This window comes from Eschrichtius robustus, chromosome 14 (assembly GCF_028021215.1).
Source record: "Eschrichtius robustus isolate mEscRob2 chromosome 14, mEscRob2.pri, whole genome shotgun sequence".
NCBI classification, from domain to species: domain Eukaryota; kingdom Metazoa; phylum Chordata; class Mammalia; order Artiodactyla; family Eschrichtiidae; genus Eschrichtius; species Eschrichtius robustus.
In genome coordinates this window covers 371,381-386,920 of record NC_090837.1, presented here as the reverse complement: position 1 = coordinate 386,920, position 15,540 = coordinate 371,381, and the positions used below count along the sequence as shown (strand labels likewise).

Here is a 15,540-nt window from a genome sequence, read left to right as displayed (position 1 = left end):
ATCCCAGATGTTAGCAGAAGCCGGAATTCATTACCATGACTAGGCTGGAGGGATGAGTCCAGAGCCCAGGGTCATCCAGTGGACGCTGTAGCCATGGTCGGCTACTTAGGAAGAGCCGGAGCTACAGAGGAGACACAGCCGTTGCTGAGACTTCACCTGAGGGGCAGATGGGAAGAAATATCCTGCTTTTTACTAATCTAGCACCCACCAGTACCTTCTGCTAATCAAACTCATCTAGAAGCACCTGATACAGGAGATACATCCTGTGAGGCCGACTTCCCCTGCCCTGGGGGCAGAACAGGTGGGCGTAGAACAAGGAACGGGTCTGAGGCCAAGTGGGCCCAGGGTCAGCACCGTCCATCCACTTGTTGTTCCACATCCATTCTTCTCGCCCTTCTCTGATACACATATGTGACACTGAGATAATAATACTGTCCTTCTGCCTATCATGAATCAACGAATCATACAATGACACTCTCACCCTTTCCCCCCAAGAGCAAAAGTGACGTTCCACGAATCATGTTCACATTCCAAGTCAAGGATCTCTAGACAATGTGATGTTTTTTCTCATGATCTATGATCTATGAACTAAATTATAAAACAGAGCCTCACCAATGCTCCATATCAAAACAAAAAATAGGCAAGGAAAACTTGTTGAAACATAACAAAAGTATGCATAGCAGCTACACTTGTCTCTGTATATGCCATTTTCAGAACAGTGGAGACCTCCCCATATGGGCTGCATAAGAAATTCAGGGTCACAGCAATCCCACTACTGGGCATAAACCCTGAGAAAACCATAATTCAAAAAGAGTCATAAAAAAAAAAAAAAAAAAAGAGTCATGTACCACAATGTTCATTGCAGCTCTATTTACAATAGCCAGGACATGGAAGCAACCTAAATGTCCATCAAAAGATGAATGGATAAAGAAGATGTGGTACATATATACAATGGACTATTACTCAGCCATAAAAAGAAACGAAATTGAGTTATTTGTAGTGAGGTGGATGGACCTAAAGTCTGTCATACAGAGTGAAGTAAGTCAGAAAGAGAAAAACAAATATCGTATGCTAACATATATATATGGAATCTAAGAAAAAAAAAAAAAAAAAAAAAGTGGTCATGAAGAACCTAGGGGTAAGACGGGAATAAAGACACAGACCTACTAGAGAATGGACTTGAGGATACGGGGAGGGGGAAGGGTAAGCAGGGACAAAGTAGAGAGAGTGGCATGGACATATATACACTACCAAACGTAAAATAGATAGCTAGTGGGAAGCAGCCGCATAGCACAGGGAGATCAGCTCGTGCTTTGTGACCACCCAGAGGGGTGGGATAGGGAGGGTGGGAGGGAGGGAGACGCAAGAGGGAAGAGATATGGGGATATATGTATATATATAACTGATTCACTTTGTTATACAGCATAAACTAACGCACCATTGTAAAGCAATTATACTTCAATAAAGATGTTAAAAAAAAAAAAGAAATTCAGGGTTAAATTCATCCCCCACAGCAATGCTTTGCTAACCGAGACCCTAATTTAGTCTTGAACACAACCACATATGCAAATAACATTTGCTCTTGGATATACAATCTAAGACCACTGTGTGTGCATCTCCCTTCTCTAATGAAAACCGTCTTCTGTAATTCTGAATGTCACAGTCATTCAAGAAAGGATTTTGACATTGCCAAGCAATATCAAGGACAGAAATTACTAAGAACTCTAAACAAAGGCAGGCATAACTCGCATAATAGGTGGTTTCAACAAAGACAAGTTTCTTGGGTTGGCAACACAAGAAAATCACATATTTAGGGAATGGTGCAAATGTTTAAATTTCACCAACATTTAAGGAAGGCTTTTGGTATTTTCGAGACATGTTCTTAAAAAATTTAACTTAATTAAAGGTTGGCACATTTAAAAGATAATATCTTGCACATTGCAAGGTTTTCTTGTACACTTAATAATCAAATAAGCACAAAGTTGTTGTTTATTTTTTTTAACAAACAATAACAACTTGATTCCAAAAGCTTCATCTATATGAGATCTCTGAATCAAAATGTCAAAATTCCTAACTCTCCTGGTGAAAGTCTCTGAATGTAACCTTACAAAGCTACGTGACCCTTTAAAAATAAAGTGTGTGTCTTCTTCTAATTATTTGAAAAGCACTTTAGGGAAACATTAAAGGATTGGCACAGAGAACAGTATAATGCAACGTCTTACCATACTAACCTAAACTACAGATAGCTCCTTGGCTCTATTGTATGTAATCAGTGTGCAAATGAACTTATGCTAAAAATAGCAGGAGGGTATGCTTTGTGGGTCCACCTCCATTTTCAGGATGAGGAGCAGCACATTTCAGAGCTTTTGCTCACCCAGTCCCATGTTAGCCTGTACTCTGGCCTCCACACTGAGTTCCGTACATGAACTGGTGACTCAGAGGAAGCAGGAGACTTTATTTAAAAATCCCAGCTTCGATGACTCAAGACACAGCATGGTGAGGGTTCTCAGACTCAGTTACATGTACCAGAAAGTACTTGGTCATTTAACCTCTTTGTTAAATAGTAAGTCAATCATTTGATCCAGTTTATATTCTATTGTTGTAGTGCAAGGTAAGTGATAGTCTATGCAGAACTCTTGACAGACGCCATGCTATGAACAGAACATATATCATGTTCACAGTTATATTAATTTCATATATGCTATGAAAAAATATAAAATCATATTATTTAGCCGTACTTGGGAATACAAGTCCTACAAATATACGTCTGAAGCAATATGCTTCTTCCTCTGCTGTCATGATTATTGAACTTTTCGTAAAAGTCTCTCACATTTGCTATACTTCTACAGTTTCTGTTCTATGTGAGCTCGCTGATGGATCACGAGGTGTGACTTCTGGGAGAAGGCTTTCCCACATTCACCACATCCATAGGGCTTCTCTCCAGTGTGAGCCCTCCGATGTGTAATGAGGTGCGACTTCTGAGAGAAGGCCTTCCCACACTCACATCCATAAAGTTGTTCTCCCATGTGAATGGTCTGGTGCGTAGCAAGGTGTGACTTCTGTTAAAAGGCTTCGCCACACTCACTGCACTTAAAGGGTTTCTCCCCTGTGTGTGTTCTCCAATGGATGATGAGCCGTGACTTCTTGCTGTTGACTTTTCCACATTCATTACATTCATAGTATTTTAATCAAAAACAAATTTTTTCATGTTTGGTATAGAGGAATGATTTTTCATACCCATTAAACTTACCAGGTTTCTTCCTCCCATAATTTCCACTCTGAGTAAGCAAATCTAATGAATATTGCAAATGTTTTCCATTTGAAACATACTTATTAGGTTTTGCTTTAAAGGTTCAAGGTACATGCCTGATTGAACTGTTTTTCCACTCGCATTACTTTCACAGGCTTGTTCCAATCTTTTAAGCCTGTCTTGGGTTTCTTGGTGCCAAGCTTTGTAACGATCAACTTTCCAGAACTCTACAAAAAAGAACAATAAACATATTTTGTGAATCCTTTAATAACTGTGAACCAGATAAACTAGAACCATAGAAATAATAATGCACAACTATACGCTTTTGCTTGGAAATTAAAAAGTGCTCTCATGGGAACTGAGGTAGAAAACCAATAATAGATAAGGAAAAGGAAAAAAACGCTTTGACTAAATAGGGTATTAGAGGCCAAGATATAATAATCTGTCCTAGGCAAAGGTGGGGTTTCATTTGGGCACAATCAACTTTAAGACAAGGCAACAAAAGTTGCACTAAAAGTAGGGAATGATGACATCAAAGTTATTCCTTTGGTTACAGGCACAGAAGGAGTAAACTATCATAAAAGAAACCAAGGAGAGAATAGAAAAATGACCATGGGTTTTCAATAGCAATCTGAAGCATTTAACAATGTAAGGGAAAGAAAATAGGAGAGAATTAGAAAAGTGAAAGGCAAAAAAATTGCAATTAATCCTGTATACATGAGAAAAGAAAAGGAATCTATCATCAGGATAAGGTTTGGGGTGCAGAGAGGGAAAATGAATGGACAAGGTCCTATGTGAGAAAGACAGGCCTAAGCCCCTAAGTATACATAAGTGGAGCACAGCTCACTAAAACTAAAGCAGAGAAGGACAGATTATCTTAATATGGATAAGTGATACACAGTATGATATCTGGATATCTGAGAAGCTCACATTAGTGGTCCTGAGTCACTTCCAAAGGTTTAGGAGCTTCGAGAATTCTCTTTTTACTTCAAAGGTAACCACCCTTCACTATCTTCGCCGTCTACTGAAAACTGGCATTTAAATTCCACTGTCTCACACTTGAGAGGTTATCAATCACTCACCTGAAAAGCTCTGACTTGGGGTATCCTCATCTATTGCCCGTGGTTGGTCTTGCTCCAATCTGAAGATCACATCTGGTTTGATAACCTGAAACCCTGCACATGGGAAATCACAGAGGACTTGAGTCCAATTTCTTGGGTTTCAGCTTCTAAAGAATAAACAAATGTTTAGTTCAAAGGCTGCACAATGAGGCCTTTAATTTGGGATGTGAGTGTACAAACACTGTTTGAAGACAAGAAAGGACTAAGATTTTCTCAATTCTTCAACTAAAGCCTAAATCATTAAACACTTCAAAGGCCACAGTTTTTAGCAAGTGAATAGGAAAAGACAATTGACTGGGCAGGAACGTGTCCTTACCTAGCGACTCAAGGCTGCTCAAGTTCTCCAACATCACATTTCTGTACAAATTCTTTCGAGCAGAATCCAGAGCTGCCACTCCTCCCATGTGAAGCCCACAGCCACATCCTCAAATGACAATGACCCCTGAAAGAACATGTTTGCATTAAATCTGAAGAAACATATATTGGACAATAAAGACAAGATGTAAAGAAACACTGTAGCAGGAACCACTGGTTGCCTTCAAAGGAGCCGTTTCCTCCTCCTTTCTTGCTAATAACCCCAATTATATTAGGGATGAAAATATGCCCTGTTCCCAGGAACGAATCCTAACGGTTCCAAGTCCGTCTTCTCCTATTTCCCTTTGTTCTTTTGTCTCTCTCACATCAGTTATATGATTATGTTCTGGCAATGGGATGTAAGGAATATGTGACGATGATCTGGAGGAAGCTTTTGCTTTTCTGATAAAAGAGACAGATATTGATAGTGCCCTCTGCCCCCATCCTGACCATCCTGACTGCTTTTAATACAGATGTTAGACTTGGAGCTGCAGCAACCATCTTGAGCCATGAGGCAATATGTGTGAGCACAGAAAACCAGCTTGTGAAGTACAGCAGAGTGGAACCCTAGAAATAGCCGTAATCTCTTATGACACCAGTGAAGTGCTGTGCCAGCCCAGGGCTGTCTACTTCCAGGTGTCTTACAGGAGAAAATTAAATGGCCTTATTATTAAAGCTAGTATTATTTAGGTTTTCTGTTACTTGTAAATGAAAGCATTATTTATTTATTTATTTATTTATTTGACTGCATTGGGTCTTCGTTACTGCACATGGGCTTTCTCTTGTTGTGGCGAGCGGGGGCTACTCTTCTTTGCGGTGCGCGGGCTTCTCATTGTGGTGGCTTCTCTTGTTGCGGAGCACGGGCTCTAGGTGGGCGGGCTTCAGTAGTTGTGGCACGTGGGCTTCTAGAGTGCAGGCTCAGTAGCTGTGGTGCACGGGCTTAGTTGCTCCACGGCATGTGGGATCTTCCCGGACCAGGGATCGAACCCGTGTACCCTGCATTGGCAGGCGGATTCTTAACCACTGTGCCACCAGAGAAGTCTGAAAGCATTCCTGACTGACATTTATTTAGACCATTCTTATCAGGATTCACTATATAGGCTCTCTACCATAGACTTAGTCTTGCATTGCACTTTATTTCAGAAACAAAAATCTTTTTAAATTCCTATTATAATTTAAGTGATTTAAATAAGATAGAATGATCTAAGATATGTTTATTCATCAGTAAATGTGTCAGGTACGACTCTAGGTACTGTCAACATAAAGACAAATAAAACACATCCTGACCTCAGAGAGCTTTCAATCTTGTACAGCAAGGCAAATTTATACAAAGGCTATGATAGAAGAATATGGGTGGTATAATTAAAACTACAATAAGGTATCATTTACACCTACTAGATTGCTGAAAATTTAAAACTTGACAATATCAAGAGTTGGTAAGGATGTGGATGAAAGGAAACTAGTACAGTGCTGGTGAGATACAAAGTCTTTGTACAACAATTTAGCATTATCTTATAAAGGTAAACATTCACAATTCCTGTGACCCAGCAGTTCTGTTCTCTAAGCTTATACCTTAGAGTGGGGTTTACAAACTACAATCCGTGGCCAAGTCCAGCTAGGTGCTCACTTTTTAATTAATTAATTAATTAATTATTTTATTTATTTTTGGCTGTACCATGTGGCTTGTGGCATCTTAGTTTCCCCACCAGGGACTGAAACTGGGCCCTGGCAGTGAAAGCGCCACATGTTAACTACTGGACCGCCAGGGAATTCCCTCAGTGCTTATTTTTTAAAATAAAGTTTACTGAAGGACAGCCTACACCCATTTGTTTATGTGCTGTCTCTGACTGCCCTCACACCACAGTGGCAGAGCTGGGTAGTTGCTATAGGAAACGTACGGCCTAAAAAGCTTAAAATATTCACTACCTGGTCCTTAGGAAAAGTAGCTATCCCGCCCTAGAGACTTTCTTGCACGTGTGTACCAGCCAACAAATATAATCCTTTTCAGAGCATCAGTGTTTAAAACAGCAAATTTGAAATAGCTCAAACATCTAATGGCAAGAAAGTAGATAATTACATAGTCAATGGATTAGACAAGAGTGAAAATGCATGGATTACAGCTCTATGCAAGAACATGGATGAAACTTAAAGACACATTTGTAAAAGCATTTCTTACTCTGAGAATTTATAGTCACAGATCTTCCTTCACACAGATTTGTGGTTCCAATATATACTACCTGCAAGGTCCAGGAACTTCTAAGCTAAGAGATAAACAAAAAAGTGGTCCCTGACCAGTAATTCCTCTGTTGGGCAACTTAGTAGAAGCAAAACAAATTATTTCTTAAGGGACATACTCCAACCCAGGCTGCACAAGACTGTAACAGATAAACATGAGATCTTACTCCAAAATATAAACCACATGCGGAAATACTCCACCACAAGCCAGAATCAGCAGAAATAATAAAAAGTAGAATTTAACTTCTAAAAACTTGAGAAAATAGAATACTGGACATAAACTATATAACAGGGATGTTAAAACCACCAAAGTCACATTAAAAGGAATAAAAACATAAGAAAGAAACAAGACAATATTTTAAAAGGTCCAGTAAATTTAGGAAACAGTAACAACAGCAACAAAAGAGAAATGCCAGAAATGAGAACTACAGTCACTAAAACTGAAAAAGCCAATGGAGGGTTAAATGGCAGATCAGATACATGAATAAAACAGACCCAAAGAATGTACAGAGAATGCAGCATAGAGGTTGGGAATATGAACTAGCAGATATTGGGCACAGAGACAAAATGAGACAGTGCAATATCCACCTCAAAAGGAATTCCCAAAGAAAAAACAGAGACTGGGAAAGAGGAAATATTCCAAGGTAAAACAACTGAGAAGTGATGAAAGACATGAATTTCAGGAATCATAACATTTCAACAAAAGGATAAAGGCATGATATCCCACAGGAAGGTAAAGAGAAAGATATATTACCCATAAAACAATGACAATTAAACCGACAGATTTCTTAACAGCAATATTAGAAGCCATACAATGGTAAAACAGTTTCTTTAAAGCACTGAGAGAAAATGACTGTCAACCGAGAATTTTATACCTATCCAAAGAATCATCTAAGATTGGAGACAGAATTAACATGTAGAAAGATGCAAAAGGCCCTTGCTCCCATGAACCTGTACACTAATTATACTTTTCTATAGGGCCAGCGGAGACATATGGATACAAGGAAGTTTTGAGGAATTCAGTTTCCGAGAGAAGCAAGCTCTCTATAGGTTATCAGAGAACTGTGGCAGATTCTATACTTGGGTACAGGTGTCTGTTCTGGATATGGTCAGTCAGAGGAGAAGGTGCCATAAGCCAGAGGGACTTAACAAGAATGAGGAGAAATTAACCAAGTTTAGACATGGGTGAGGACTGATGGGAAAACCTGGAATCTGGAAGAGTCCCTAACAGGAATAAATTGTTTAGCCCAACAGTTTTTCATGGCACTCTTCCGGAATTTTGCCAAGAAAGTGCAGAGGTAAAAGAGTGGTGTTTCAGGGGTCCCCAAGGCCACCCGCACACTCGGTAATTCACTAGAGGGGCTCGCGAGACTTGGCACAGTTGTGCTCATGGCTAAGGCGGATTATAGCAACACGGCAGGGACGCAGAGCAGATGAGTGAGGAAAGAGAAAGAGGCAGGTGCTGGAGGAGTCCGTGTGCGCGGTACCTGTGCTCTCTCCCTCCGATGAGGGGCCACACAGAGCACACTCCACCCCAGCAAAGAGAATGCAGCAACTTTTGTTTGATGTTTCCGCCCAGGAAAGACCAGTAGAGACTCAGCACGCAAGATGTGTCATGGAGTCTGGTCACACAGCAGCTTCCAAAAGGAAAGCAGGTGTCCACCATACACCACGCTGTTTATACAGTACAGGCAGACCTCGTTTTATTGTGCTTTGCTTTACAGCCCCTCACAGATACTGCGTTTTTCACAAATTGAAGCTTTGTGGCAACCCTGTATCGTGCAAGTCTACTGGTGCCATTTTTCCAACAGCATTTGCTCACATTGGGTCTCTGTGTCACATTTTGGTAATTCTCACAATGTTTCAAACTTTGTCATTATTATTATATTAGTTATGGTGATCTTTGATCAGTGATGTTTGATGTGATTATTGCAAAAAAATTACGATTTGCTGAAGGCTCAGATGATGGCTGGCATTTTTTGGCAATAAAGGATTTCTAAATTAAAGTATGTACATTGTTTTTTTAGACATAATGCCATTGCACACTTAATAGACTACAGTAGAGAGTAAACATAACTTTCATACGCACTGGAAACCAAAAAATTCGTGTGTTTTAGGCTCACTTCACTGCAATGCTTGCCGTAGTGAGGTGGTCTGGAACCTTGGAGAAGGCCTCTGTGGGCCCACTGGCACCCCTTTATCAGTCAGGGAGCCTGTCACGGCAGTGCAGCAAACTCTCCACAAGCTGACTTGCCAGAGGCCCGCCTTGCAAACACCCTTTCAAAGACAGCAGCCTCAGGCCTACTATGTTAACATTTTTGTTTTTTTCAACAGGTGGAAAGAGAAAATTTGCACAGTCCTGCATATTTTTGCAATGTTTGGATTCCAAGAGTCTTCCATAGTTGAATACACAGGTGAACCAAAATTAACTGAAACTGCAGTCCAACTCCCTCTCAGTTCAAATACTGAAAAGATCAAAAGGCAGTGTAAGTGGAAGCAGCTATGGGTGGACTAATCATAGGTGAACCTAAGCTAATTTAAATTGTGAACTCACTGCAATTCAACTCAACTCTAGAAAAAACCTGAATGATAAACCTCCAATCTAATTTCTAAAGGAAAGAGTTTGTATGCTCTGGAAAATGAACAAAACAAAAAATGGCACATTAGGGACTTCCCTGGTGGCGCGGTGGTTAAGAATCCACCTGCCAATGCAGGGGACACGGGTTTGAGCCCTGGCCCGGGAAGATCCCACATGCCGTGGAGCAACTAAGCCGTGCACCATAACCACTGAGCCTGTGCTCTAGAGCCCGTGAGCCACAACTACTGAGCCCACGTGCCACAACTACTGAAGCCCGTGTGCCTAGAGCCTGTGCTCTGCAACAAGAGAAGCCACTGCAATCAGAAGCCCGCACACTGCAACGAAGAGTAGCCCCTGCTCACTGCAACTAGGGAAAGTATGCACATAGCAACAAAGACCCAAGGCAGCCAAAAATAATTAATTAATTAATTTAAAAATGGCACATTAGTTTCCACTGTTTTTTATTTGCAATGTCTAGAATGTAATAAAATATAGGTATATACCAAGAAGTAGAAAAATGTAACCAATAATTAAGGCCACAAAAAGTAAAACTGGCCTATAGAAGCAGAACAACAGATGAACAAGTTATCTGAATTAACAAAGGAGAATTATAAAATAACAATTATGAATATATTAAAGAATTTAGAGAAAACATGAATATTATAGGGTTAAGGGATGGAATATTTCAGGAAAGAAAAGGAAATGATTTTTTTTAAAGAACCAAATAGAAACTCCAGACTGAAAAATAGCTGATATAAAATATTTATTGAATGGACTTACCAGCAGATTTGACATTACAAAGGAAAGGATTCATGACCTTGAAAACTGGTTAATAAAAACTATACAATCTAAAGTATAAAAAATCGGAAAAAAAATTGTAGAGCATCAGTGACCTGTAGGACAACATCAAAAAATCTTAAATACTTGTAATTGGAGGGTCATAAAAGAGGAAAGAAAATAGGGCAGAAAAAATATTTGAGCAAATAATGGCTGAAAATGTTCCAAATTTGATGAAAAACACCATCCCACAGACACAAGAAGCTCAGAGTATCCCAAGCAGGATACACATAAAGAAAACCACAGCAAGGCCCATCACAGCCAAACTGCTGAAAACCAAAGATAAAGAGAAAATCTTTAAATCAGCCAAAGAATAAAAGACACATGACAGGGACTTCCCTGGTGGCGCAGTGGTTAAGAATCCGCCTGCCAATGCAGAGGACACAGGTTCAATCCCTGGTCTGGGAAGATCCCACATGCTGCAGGGCAACTAAGCCTGTGTGTCACAACTACTGAGCCTGCGCTCTAGAGCCCATGAGCCACAACTACTGAGCCAGCGTGCCACAACTACTGAAGCCTGTGTGCCTAGAGCCCGTGCTCCGCAATAAGAGAAGCCACCACAATGAGAAGGCCGTGTACCGCAACGAAGAGTAGCCCCGCTCGCTGCAACTAGAGAAAGCCTGCGTGCAGCAACGAAGACCCAATGCAGCCAAAAAATAAATAAATAAATTTATCAAAAAAAAAATAAATTAGACTGTGGTTGCACAAGTAGATGACTGCAGAACCCTCTAAAGTTACTAAAAAATATTAAATTGTTCACTTTAAATGGGTGAATTGTATGAAACCACAATTGAGGAATAAATAAATAAGTTACTCTCCTGGGACTTGGTCATTTTTTGCTACTCTTGGGAAAGGGCCAGCAAATCTAGGCTCTGCCCTATCATGTGAATCTTCTGGACTCTGTCTTAATGCTCAAGTTAGAGGGCTCTGGTCAGGACTCTTCACCAAGGATGAATCCTTGGTCCTGGGCGTCCTCCATCTCACATAAGCCGATTAGTTCATGGAAACTGGAATCTGTTGAATCAGTAGCAAATTAAATTCTCTTTAGTTGAGGCATACTCTTTGGCATCTAAACTCCCTATCTTGCTGGAAACTGACCTTCATTTAAAGCCCAGACTGGGTTTTCTATAGACTCTAAACAGAGCTAACAAGGACTAGAGTATGCACCGGGTACCCCACAGCATTAATAGCAGTGCCTTTTATTTTTTTAATTTTTGGCTGCGTTGGGTCTTCGTTGCTGAGAGCAGGCTTTCTCTAGTTGCGTCAAGCGGGGGCTACTCTTCGTTGCGGTGGGCGGGCTTCTCATTGCGGTGGCTTCTCTTGTTGCAAAGCATGGGCTCTAGGCGCATGGGCTTCAGTAGTTGTGGCATGCGGGCTCAGTAGTTGTGGCGCACGGGCTTAGTTGCTCCACGGCCTGTGGGATCTTCCTGGACCAGGGCTCGAACCCGTGTCCCCTGCATTGGCAGGCGGATTCTTGACCACTGCACCACCAGGGAAGTCCCAGTGGCAGTGTTTAACCCAAGAGCTCTGCAAAATCTCCAAAAAGCCCTGTGAATTCCACGCTCATCTGTGAGACTTAACAGGTCCTCTACAAATATCTCAAGACCCCTTGGTACAAAACATTTAATTAGGTGCTTGGGAGTGAATGTGTTTCAGGCAAAGAACATGAGATATGGAATAAAACAAATAAGGTTCAGTCTGAGCTTTGTCTCTTGCTGGCCATGTGACTTTAAGCAAGGCACTTCACTTCACTGAGCCTGGTGTGTTTTGTTTTGTTTTAAATGGTGATGGGAACACAGACCATGTGGGATGCGTATAAGAATTAAAGGTGATATGGACACGAAAGTGCCTACTAAGGACCCTTAAGATAAGAAGTGGAAAACAGAACAATTACGAGAAGGGTTTCTGGAGCTTGAATGTGTACATCAGAATCTTGTCTTTGCCTTGGAGTCCCCATCAACTCTTTAGCTTGAAGGGGCCCACATTCCCTTCTTTCTGTGCTGGAGGGGATTCGGGCCCTCTGGCCTGGCCTATCCTTATGTGGGAGCAAGAGAAGAAGCACGGTCCAAACACAGGACTGCACGTGGATGGAGGGAGGGGTGAGTGCAAGTGTGCATGGTCTCTGAAAGGCTGCCTCTGAATTCCAGAAGCCTTATCTCACACAAGCTTCCACAGCACAGCACTCTGGAAGGTCGGAAGAATGTGATTTTCTTCACAAGGTTGGGTGGCCTGGAAAATTGGGCATTATTCCATCATTCTCTCTGAAAGTAAGTAAGTGAGGAAGAGAGACAAAGAATGTGTGTGTGTGCAACATATAGCAAATGGGCAAGGAGAACATCAATTTCACTTTTAAAGGCATGAATGAAAGAGGAAATTGAATCCAACAGTTCATTAAGTGAATAATTTGCATCAGTTTCTCCTCAAAATACAACAGAGTTGGGCTTCCCTGGTGGCGCAGTGGTTGAGAATCTGCCTGCTAATGCAGGGGACACGGGTTCGAGCCCTGGTCTGGGAAGATCCCGCATGCCGCGGAGCAACTAGGCCCGTGAGCCACAACTACTGAGCCTGCACGTCTGGAGCCTGTGCTCCGCAACAAGAGAGGCCACGATAGTGAGAGGCCCGCGCAAAGCGATGAAGAGTGGCCCCCGCTTGCCGCAACTAGAGGAAGCCCTCGCACAGAAACGAAGACCCAACACAGCCAAAAATAAATAAATTAATTAATAAATTAATAATTAAAAAAAAACAACAGATAGCTGTTGCATGTTGGAAAGATCTTTATTAAAAAAAAAACATACAACAGAGTTCATTTTAACCTCATAATGTTCTTGAGTGTTCTAAATTAATACGTGTAAAAAGCTTAGAACTGAGACTGGTACACAAACATTTTATAAATGCTAGTTAGTGCTCTTATTATTGCATGATATGATTATAGAGAAATCAGAAAATACATGTAAGCTAAATAAAGAAACAATCACCCATAATCCCACTACTTCAAGGTAAGTAGTTTCTCAAAGGGTGGTAGAAACAAAAACGTGATCTTATAGTCTTTCTAACTTTGTGAACTGGCTTTAATGCTATATAGTGAAAACATATTTTTATATACATATTTTTTTTCAGACCAATAAATATACTCGTAGACCTGTTGTTTTAGACCTATCACAGCCCACCCAATCAGTCTCAGTCACTAACCCCCAAATGATACCTAACCCCTCACCCTGCGCCCCGCCCTGCATTACCTCCCCAGGTGCCCCAGCCATCGACTCCCAGAAGGTCTCCCTAAACCTGAGCTGCCGAGGCCCTTCAATGATTCACGCCCACAGACTCCCCCCACCCCTTTCTCCATAGTCCATTCACTAGCCCCCAGACCAACCAACACGCTATATCCAGGTGTCCCAAGTCTGCAATCACTGATTCCGAGGCCACCCAATCATTACCCTCAAAGACCCCTCACTCAATCCCACCCCCTGGGCAAACACTGGTAAGGCCCTCATCACTTACTCCACCAAGGCCGCCCCCAACAAGCCCTGCGACTCCCACTCAGACCCACGTGGCCCATCCCGGCCCTCCCACAGCCCTACCTCTTACACCAACAGCTCCCATCACCGACTCTCAAAATCATCCACCCCCACAGGCTTCTTCATGTTTTTGTAAAAATTATTTATTTGTTTGTTATTATTATTATTTGGCTGCGTCAGGTCTTAGTTGCAGCACGCGGGATCTTTCATTGTGGCGCTCGGGCTTCTCTCCAGTTGTGGCGCGTGCCAGTTTTCTCTCTCTAGTTGTGGCGTGTGGGCTTAGTTGCCCCGCGGCATGTGGGATCTTGGTTCCCCGACCAGGGATGGAACCCGCATCCCCTGCACAGGAAAGCGGATTCTTTACCACTGGACCGCCAGGCAAGTCCCCCCACAGGCTTCTTAATGATTCATCCTATTGTCCCCACGGACTGTCTCCCCAGTTGTCCAAATCCACTCCGTCCCCAGTCAGTCATCCTCATAGCTCAAAATTACGGGCAGAGGTCTACCAACCTCTGCCTTCCATCCCAGGAAACCAAACTGTTTCCCCCACAGCTGCCCAATCACTTCCTCTGATGACTGAGAGCCAACCTCCTCTATCACTCAGCCAGGTAAGGCTGCCCAGTCAGTCATCCACTGATCGTAAACTGACACAGCTTCCTCCACGAGCCTATAATTTACACGCACCGCACTCCCCCGCCCCATCACTGACCCATAGGGCCCCCAAGCCACTCGTCCCTACAGCACAGTGATAAGCTACTGAGAAAAATTCTCCCTCCAACGAGATCCGGTCTCCCCATTCACAGAACTCTCACAAACCCCAGCCATCCCCAAACCATACAGAACCCCAATCATTCACCCCACAAACATTAAACGTCATGGTTCCTCCAAACAGCAAGTTCGTCGCCCTCTGCCGACCTCAGCAGGCACCCAGTTTCTGCTCTCCACACAGGCCGCCGTCACCGACCTCCGGAAGGCACCCCAGGTCCAGGCTCCGCATCACTGACGCCTTCAGACCGACTCAGGTAACCTTCAAGCACCAGTGCCGCGCGCCCCACATCATGTATCCCTGCAGCTGTCCAGTCACTGTCTGCGGACCCACGGATCCCCACACGCCGGCCCTCGCACGTCCGCAATCACTTAAAGCCCCTTCCCCACGCCAGCTCGCCCCAATCACCCACCCCCGCGGCCCCGGTACTCGCCTCCCCAAGCCCGCACGGCGCCCGACGCAGCTGTCACGCTCCAGGCCCGCGACCTGCGACCCCAAGGCCCGAATCACCCAGTCTCCGCAGTCCTCAGCCACTCACCCCAAGAACCCCCGGTTCCGACCCTCACTGGCCGCCTCACTCGGCCGCACGGCTGTGCTGCGGGCCCGCAGCGAGACCCCGGCCAACGCAGACGCCGCCCCACACACCTGACCCCTCCCCCGGGGCGCGACGCTGACGCCGCAGGGCCGCGCACGTGTCCGCGCAGAACTACATTTCCCAGAGGGCTCCGCGGCGCATCTGGCCGGGAGCTCCCACCGCCTCCTCTTCGCGGGTGGGCGGGCGGCGAGGATGGGCGTCTGGACCTGGCGTCAGCCCTCCTGTGACGCCGGGGGTCTTGAGGCGGAGCTGACCTGAAGCCCAGAGAGTGACGGTAGTGGGGGGAAAC

At 43.4% G+C, this 15,540-nt stretch overlaps 1 long non-coding RNA gene across 2 annotated transcripts; it reads right to left on the bottom strand.

Annotated features, from left to right (window-relative positions):
- Positions 1-2,435: 2,435 nt before the first annotated feature.
- On the bottom strand, positions 2,436-15,307 carry LOC137776443 (uncharacterized). Of its 2 annotated transcripts, none has more exons than XR_011076218.1 (4): positions 15,195-15,307; positions 4,688-4,813; positions 4,333-4,478; positions 2,436-3,477 (listed from the first exon to the last, which is right to left on the bottom strand). It is a non-coding gene; the product is annotated as an uncharacterized lncRNA (long non-coding RNA). The 2 variants fall into 2 exon arrangements; XR_011076219.1 differs by having other exon boundaries at positions 4,333-4,425.
- Positions 15,308-15,540: the final 233 nt, after the last annotated feature.